At 50.9% G+C, this 8,597-nt stretch overlaps 1 long non-coding RNA gene across 2 annotated transcripts; it reads left to right on the plus strand.

Moving 5' to 3' along the window:
- Positions 1–1,908: 1,908 nt before the first annotated feature.
- On the plus strand, positions 1,909–5,152 carry LOC124517222 (uncharacterized). Of its 2 annotated transcripts, none has more exons than XR_006963385.1 (3): positions 1,909–2,386; positions 2,719–4,298; positions 4,407–5,152. It is a non-coding gene; the product is annotated as an uncharacterized LOC124517222 (long non-coding RNA). The 2 variants fall into 2 exon arrangements; XR_006963384.1 differs by having other exon boundaries at positions 2,719–3,566; positions 3,784–5,152.
- Positions 5,153–8,597: the final 3,445 nt, after the last annotated feature.

An 8,597-nucleotide genomic window follows, 5' to 3' on the forward strand; every position in this document is an offset into this window, starting at 1 on the left:
GCACCCCTATGTTTATGGCATTATTTACAACAGCCAAGATACAGAACCAATCCAAGTGTCCATCCACAGATGAATGGATAAAGACGTGGTGTGCGCACACACACACACACATACACACACACAATGTGCAATATCAGCCATACAAAAGAATGAGATCCTGCCCTTTACGAGCACACGGAGGGACCTAGAGGGCATTACACTAAGCGAAGTGAGTCAGAGACAGACAAATGCTATATGAGTTCACGTGTGTGGCATCTAAAAAGCCTAACAAACCAAAGAGAAGCAGACTCAAACACAGAGCACAAACCCGTGGCCCGAGAGGGGGGTGAGATGGCAGATGAGATCACATAGACAGAAGAGGGGACGAAGAGGTAAAAACTTCCAGTTACACAGTGAAGAAGTCACGGGGATGAAAAAGTACACCGCGCGGAACATAGCCAATAATATTGGAGTAACTTCATACGGTGACAGATGGCGATGCCACTTACCTTGGTGAGCACTTCACAATGTATTTATATGCGGTGTTGAGTCACTATGTTGTGCGTCCGAAACTAGTACGGTATGTCAACTACAATTAAAAATTCATTTTAGAAAATTGACAAGTTTGAAGGTCTAAGGTACAGCATGGTGGTTACAGCTAATAACACTGCTCTCGTCCACTTGACTGTTGCTAGGATAGACCTCAGGCGTCCTCACCATAAAGAACTCAGTAGCGATGTGGCCGGATGGATGGGGTAGCTAAACGCTATGGTGGTAATCATTTTGCAACTTACTACCGTATCAGTCACCATATTGCACACCTTGAAGGGACCCAATGTTGTGTGTCCATTATTGGGGGGAAATGTTAACAAATTAATGGCTACACGGGTACAGCTGACTGAAAATACACTTGAAAACAAATTTAGGCCGAAATCCTAGAAATTACTCGTGGAGAACATTGAAAGGTTGCAGAACCAGGGGCCCCCGGGTGGCTCAGTCGGTTAAGCGTCTGACTCTTGATCTCAGCTCAGGTCTTGATCTGAGGGTTGTGAGTTCAAGCCCTGCATTGGGTGCCACGTGGAGCCTACTTAAAAAAAAAAAAAAGGCTGGGGCACCTGGGTGGCTCAGTCGGTTGGGCATCTGACTTCGGCTCAGGTCATGATCTCGAGGTTCGTGAGTTGGAGCCCCGCTTCGGGCTCTGTGCCGACAGCTCGGAGCCTGGAGCCTGCTTCGGATTCTGTGTCTCCCTCTCTCTCTCTCTGCCCCTCCCATGCTCATGCTCTCTCTCTGTCTCTTGATAATAGATAAACATTAAAAAAATTTGTAGATCCATCCCAAGGTTTGTAAAAATAGCCCTTTTCCTTCAAAAACATTTTTTAAAGTTTTTATTTTTCTTTATTTTGAGAGAGACAGAGAGAGAGGCAGAAAGAGAGAACAAGAGAGAATCCCAAACAGGCTCCGTGCTGTCAGCATAGAGCCCAACATGGGGCTGGAACTCGCGAGCCCTGAGATCACGACCTGAGCCGAAACCAAGCACAGATGCCTAACCGACTGAGCCACCTAAGTGTCCCTGCCAAACATTTTTTAATGAATAATAATGACAAACAGGCAGAAAGGCCTGTAAACAAGTCGCGACCCCTCTGCCTGCAGGGTCTCGGCCAGCTTCTCCTCTGGTGATCTTCATGGTTCAAAGCCCGCGTCTGTCCACAGCCAGTCCCGCGTCGCATCCTCCCGGCCCCCCTGCCGGGTCATCACCTCTGAGACAGCTGTGCCTTTTCAACAAGGTCTGTGGTAAAGTGTGGACCAAATAACGTGCAGTTAGGACAGAGTATTAAAACCGTGAGTGACTGATGGAAGCAAAGAGGAGGAGCGGGTGGGGGAGGGGGAGAGGAGGGGGAGGGGAGGGGAGGGGAACGGAAGAAGAGGAAGGCAGAAGGCAGAGTGTGTTAGGGTGGATTCAGGGGGGTGTCTGCTGTAACCACTCAAGGGACACAGCTGAGAGGGGCTGTGAGTCAGCAGCGGGGGTGATGTCACAAGGCGTCCTCGGCACTCCCTGGGGAATGGCGCAGTGAGCACAGAGCCAGGGAGGCTGTCCTGCTCTCGGAGGGAGGGGATCCCGGGACAGGAGGGTCCGAAGCAGACGAGGCCCCGAGGTGTCAGGGGCTCGGCCTTGCCCGGCCTCCTGGCTGTCACCCCCAGGTAGGTTCCAGGGAGGGGAAAGGAGGGGACAGTTCCAGCTGGGTTCTGGGCCCTGGCCGGTTCCGGGGTGCTGGGGCTGCAGGGCAGGGCGCCGCGTGCCCGGGCTGGCCCTGTGCTCTGTCCGCAGGACCGGACTGTCGTGCTGTGCGCGGCCCTGTCCACACCCAGCCCGACGGCGGGCTCAGAATCGGTGTTCCGTAACACGGAAGTAAGTGCTTACTGTAAAGCGTCCGTGGAAGGCGATTCGATACCCGACGAGCCCCACACCTGCCGGGCCTGGGGGGGTCCTGGCAGCTCAGTACCTTCTCTACACACACACACACACACACACACACACACACACACGCACACAGGCTGACGGAGGCCTACACGGTAGAGCCATGAGAAGAGAAAACCCCAGACCTCTGGGGGAAGGGCGTGGGGCAGAGGTGTGTGTGGGAAGGGGCGAAGGCATGAGAGCCGTGACGGGGGCGGGGAGGGGGGAGGTTTCCTGTTTTAAAATAGACACGCCAACCCACTAATTACGTCTCTCGCCTCCAGAGGCCAAAGCCGCTCTCCGTTCGGAAGAAACCATTCGAAGTAACTTGCAGACTCCCTGTATTTTCTTTCCTCTCTCCCTCTCGAGGAGGAGGGCGTGCTGATGAGCACGGACGGACATTCCAAGGACCACAGACTAGAATCGGGAGGAGGGACCGCCGCCCCAGTCCTCACACGCCCTTGCGGTTTGCTCGTGCCATTTGCACGTCCGTCCCTTTTCCATCTTTGTGAGCTTCAAACAGAAGCCAAGTTTTCCCTCTTTCCCTGTGTGTTTCCCCGGAGCGCTTCTCCACGTGGCCAGAGAGGTTCCCTCGCTATCATCTGAGTGGCCGAGGCGGTTCCCGTGCTGGCACGGCGTTTCCCTTCTCCAGCACCACTGTCGGAGGGGGACCCCGGGCCGGAGGGTGTGGACGCCAGCTTCAGCCCCTCCACGACCGGGGCCCGCGTGAGCCTCTGTGGCGCCAAACTCGGGGCCTCCCTCGGAGGCGAGGCCACCCCGCCGGCCTCCGCACACAGGAGGCCTCTCCCCCGTGTGGTTTGCGAGAGCGGCGGGAAGGGGCTTGAATCTGGTGGGGCTGCCGGCTGCCCGATGGGCAGGAGGCGGACGCTGCCCCCACCGGGACGACACGGGGCGGGGGGCGTCCCCGCGGCACGCGGGAGTCCCAACCGGGTCCTTCCACCCACCCTGCAAATGTCACTGCCCCTTGAATTGCTGGAGTCAGGTTCCCAAGGTGCCTTGGATGGGGAGCTCCTTTGAGGGGACAGTGTCACTCGGGTTGGCATAGGACATACGCTCCTCTGAGGACAGAACGTAGAGGCACGCGCCAAGCACAAGGTGTCCTCCCTACAAGGTGCGTGAGAAACTTTGGACCCGAGCCTTCAGGAGAGGAGGCCCTTGCTCTATCCAAGAGCGTAGCCGTTATCACAGCCCCCTCTTCTCTCGGGTCCCCGGCGGGCGGGCGCAGAGCCAGGTGACCCAGCCCAGCCGGCGCTGGGTGGGGGTGGGGTGGGGGTTGTGCCGCCCCGAGAGTCTCCTTCCTGCCCTCCTCTGTCTCCGTCTGTCTTCAGGCCGCCGCAGGGTCTCAGGTTCTACTGGATCCCTGTTGTGACGGCGCGGCGCCTCGCAGCCCCCTGGGGACTGAAGCCGGACGGAAGCCCCAGACACCGGCGGCAGGGTGGGCAGAGGGGCCAGCACTGCCCACTGACCTGCTGAGACGCTGCAGCACACGGGGCTCTCCCCGAGCCCGGCTCCCCTCGGTCCACAGGGCTGCTCGCAAACACCCCCGCCCCTCTTCTCAGAGTCCCCAGGACCGGAGCCTCAAGGTCAGGCCGCTCTCTCTCCCCTCGGGTTTCGGGATCAGGAGCTCTCCTGCCACTCTGCCACCTGCCTCCCCGGCCTCGGACCCCCTCCCCCATCCCTCTGTGCCCGACAGGCCAGGGGAGTCCCGAAGCCTCACGTGCACCGTGGCTGGGCTCTCTTTTGAGGGGCGCGGGCCTCCTCGGGGCTCTCCTCCTGCTTGTGCACCGAGGAGCCCAGAGCAGCCCGGGACGCCATCACTAGGCCAGACCGTCCCTGTCTAACGGTATGTCCCGCAGCGACGGAGGTGTTCTAGATGTGTGCTATCCCATCGGAGCCACTGGAGCATCTGAAGTGTGATCAGCGAGCCACCAACCGTCTGCATTTGTTCTAGCCGCTGAACCAGTGTTGACCCATCATCGTCAACCGAAGCCCGTGATTTACGTCATGGTTCTACACTCTGTGTTGTGCGGTTGTGAGTGTGGACAAATCCGTGTCATTAATCCACTGTTACGGTATCATCCAGACGGAGGAGGTTCACCGCCCTACAAATCAGTGCTGCCGCGATTCGCCCTCCCGTGCTCCACCCGCACCCAGAACCACCACTCTGTGTACTGTCACTGTAATTCTGCCTTTTCCAGAAGGTCATACGGTTGCCGTCTTTTCAGACCGGCTTCTTCCAACTTCCCAATTTACAGTGAAGGTACCTCTGTGTCTTTGTGCCTTCGTAGCTCACTTCTTGTAACCGCTGAATGTCGTCCCACGGTGTCGATCCATTCACCTACTGAAAGACACCTGGGTTGCTTCCAATCTGGAGCAGTTATGAATAAAGCTACTGCAACATTCGTGTACGGGTTTCGTGTGAACATACTTTTTAAGTGATGTGGACAAAAACCTAGGAGTGCAATCGCTGGCTTGTCGGGTTAAGACTCTCTTTAGAAACCCCCGAACCGTCTTTTAAGAAACTGTCCAACTGTCTTTTGTTGTTGTTGTTGTTAAGATTTTATTTTTAACAACGCTCAGCATGGGGCTCGAACCCACAACCCCGAGAGATCAAGGGTCACACGCTCCATTCACTGAGCCAGCCAGCCTGGTGCCCCTGTCAAACTGTCTTTCAACGTGTCAGTGCCGTGTTGCATTCCCAGCAGAAATGAATGAGAGTTTCTGTTGTTCCACACCGTCCATAGCATTTGCGGTGTTCTGATTTGGGCTAGTCTCTGCGTACGTAGGCACGCGGCGGTATCTCACGGTCAATGTGCATTTCCCCAGTGACTTAGGACGTTGAGCGCCTCTTCATTTGCTTACTTATCGTCGGTAGATCTTCTTTGGTGAGGTGACTCTTCAGATATTTTGCCCATCTTTTAATTGGGTTGTTTCTTAGAGTTAAGGTTTAAGAGTTATTTATATATTTTGAATAAAAGTCCTATATGAGATATGTGTTCTGCCAATATTTTCTTCCCCATCTGTGGCTTGCCTTTTCATTCTTTTAACGGGGTCTTCTGCAGAGCAATTTTTAGCTTTGATGAAGTACACCCTATCAATTTTTTCTCTCAGTGCAGCATGATTTTGAGGTTTTATCTAAAAAATCATCAAACCCAAAGTCATCTGGATTTTCTTTTCTAGAAGTTCTATAGTTTTGCCGTACTGGCTCTTCTGGGCTGTTTGCCTCTCCATCCAACTTCTGAACCACTTTCATCAGTATCTACAAAACAGCTGGCTGAGATTTGGGTCGGGATTGGGTTGAATTTATAAATCAAGTCGGGAAGAAGTGACAATACTAAGTCGTCCTTCAATGAACATGGAATAGTTCTCCAGTTGTTTAGATCTTCTTTGATTTTTCATTAATTTTGTAGTCTTCCTCACAGACATCTTGTACATATTTTGTTAGACTTTTACTAAAGTATTCCATGTTTTTTCAAGCACTAATGGAAAATGGTGTATTAATTTCAAATTTTTTGTTGTTGGTATTTATTATGTCAACTGGCTTTCGTGTATTATCCTCGTAACCCTGCAACCTTGCTATAATCGCTTATTTGTCCCAGGCAGGGATTTTTTTTTTTTTTTAAAGAATTGACAATTTTGATTTATTTTTAAAAAGTATTTAACATTTTAAAAAATGTTTTTGTTTTTGAGAAAGAGCTCAAGCAGGGGAGAGGCAGAGAGACGCAGACACAGAATCCAAAGCAGGCTCCAGGCTCTGAGCTGTCAGCACAGAGCTCGACACAGGGCTCAAACTCACGGACTGTGAGATCGTGACCTGAGCCCAAGTCAGATGCTTAACCGACTGAGCCACCCAGGCGCCCCTGATTAAATTTCTTTTGATAAAGGCCTGTGAGGTGATTTCTTTCTCCTGTTTTTGTAGTTATGCCTTTCAAGGAAGTGGTCCATTTCATCTAAGTTATCACTGTAAGCCGAGCTGTTCACGGTATCCCTTTACTCTTACGATGCCCATGGGAACAGCAGTAGTGGCCTCTCATGTCTCATAGGGCCACGTTTTAATGTTATAGATGTCAGTGGCCTTTTGGGAGGCTGCCCTCTACATGGTTTACCAGGTTTTGTTGGTTAGATTCTATCCGTCTCCTCTCTGCATCCTTGACTTTCCTCCATTCCGAGTCTCTAAATTTCTCTCGTTCTGTGTGTTAATGAAAGACGGAAAACAAGGCCAGGGAGCCAGCCAGTCTTTGAAAAGATACAACTCCAGGAGTCCCTCTTTAAATCCCCAAGAATATCTACTTAGATGTTCTAGGCAACCTATGAGAAAAGGGGCCGTCCAGCAATTATCACTTCAGTATAAACCGTCTTCACATCAGGAAGAACGTGTCTTCTGAGACTCGAGCTTAGACCACAGGAATACTTTCGAGATTGCACTCCCCAGTACAAAAGTTAGGGTTCCGGGAAAACTGGGGGAAAGGACACTTTGCTAGATTGGATTACAGAAATCCCAAATTAGGTATGAAGACCGAACAACAACACAGTTTGTGACTTATGACTTTAATATTTAGGTGTGAAGGTGAAGCCAGAGGACTTTGTGGGAACGGCTTTTTGGTGACAATTTTGTAAAAACAAAAAACAAAAAAGCAAAAAGCCCTAAATTACAGGGGCCCCTCGGTGGCTCAGTGGATTAAGCGTCTGACTTCGGCTCAGGTCATGATCTTGCAGTTCATGAGTTCCAGCCCTGTGTCGGGCTCTGTGCTGGGCTGGGAACCTGGAGCTGCTTCGGATTCTGTGCCTCCCTCTCTCTGCCCCTCCCCCGTCTCTAAAAAAGTAAACGTCAAAAAAATTTTTAAAAAGTGAATTGCAAATTGAATGCTGGGGCTGATTCAATGTCATTTCGTACGTAACCCTCAATTCCACAATGTGCTCATCAAAACAGCTTTAGAGAGAACATTTTAACACTTTGGACCTTGGGTACAGAAAACTGGGTTAGTTCTAATCTTTGGTTCATGACATTCAGCACTGGTTCACACATGGTCTGCCTTTAGTTACATCCAATGTAAGTGTCCTGAATGGACTTCTCAAAAATGTTGGGGGCTTGACCACACGGTACCACATCCCCTGCCTCCTCCCTTCTAAGCATTCCATCCTTACGTTTCTCTTCAGCACTTTTTCTCCTCCTGTAAGTCACATCTACAGGACTTGGAAGTGTATTTTACTCACCTTTTTATAGGCGAGCATGCTGTATATTTTGAGACCTTTCTGCTCACTCTATCTCTAAGGCTTACCATGCCTTCTGTTTGGTTAGTCGGGGGTCACTAGTTTTAATTACTACACAGTATTCCACTGGAAGATCATATCCCATTTTATTCATCCAGTCTTCAATGGGACTTCGGTCGTTTCTAGGTTTTTGCTTTCTGTGAATGGTGCAAGGAACTCTTGACTCCTGTTATCCATGTGCAAGTTTTCCCTCAGTACACACTTAGGGCTGACATTTCTGGATTACAGGATGTGCAGAAGTCCAACCCTAAAAGATAACACATCTTCTAAAGGACTGACCCACTTCTGAGTAACACCAGCAGCTTATAAGAAACCAAAGTAGAACTGCTGGGTCGTATGGTATATTTACTTTTCGTCGAGGGACCTCCACACTGTTCTCCACAGCGGCCGCACCAGTGTGCATTCCCACCAACCGTGCACGAGGGTTCCCCTTTCTCCGCATCACCAACACCTGTGTCTCCTGAGTTGTTAACGTTGGCCACTCTGACAGCTGTTGAGGCGGTACCTCATTGTGGTTTTGGTTGGCATTTCCCTGATGACGAGTGACGTTGAGCATCTTTTCGTGTCTGTTGGCCGTCTGGATGTCTTCTTTGGAGAAGTTTCTACTCAGGTCTTCTGCCTGTTTTTTTTTTGTTTGTTTGTTTTTTTTTTTTAAATCAAGTATTTTTGGGGGGTGTTCAAATGCACTTCTTTACATATTTTGGATATTGACCCCTTACCATATATGTCATCTGCAAATCTCTCCTCCCATTCAATAGGTTGCCTTTTCATTCTGTCCATGGTTTCTTTCACCATGTGAAAGCTTTTTAGTTTGATGGAGTCCCAGTTGTTTCTTTCTGCTTTTGTCGCCCTTTCTCGTAGCCGTAGTATG

The sequence above is a fragment of the Lynx rufus genome, unplaced genomic scaffold (genome assembly GCF_022079265.1).
Source record: "Lynx rufus isolate CCGP_SWC_20201006 ecotype Redwood Valley unplaced genomic scaffold, mLynRuf1.p SCAF_21, whole genome shotgun sequence".
Taxonomy (NCBI): Eukaryota; Metazoa; Chordata; class Mammalia; order Carnivora; family Felidae; genus Lynx; species Lynx rufus.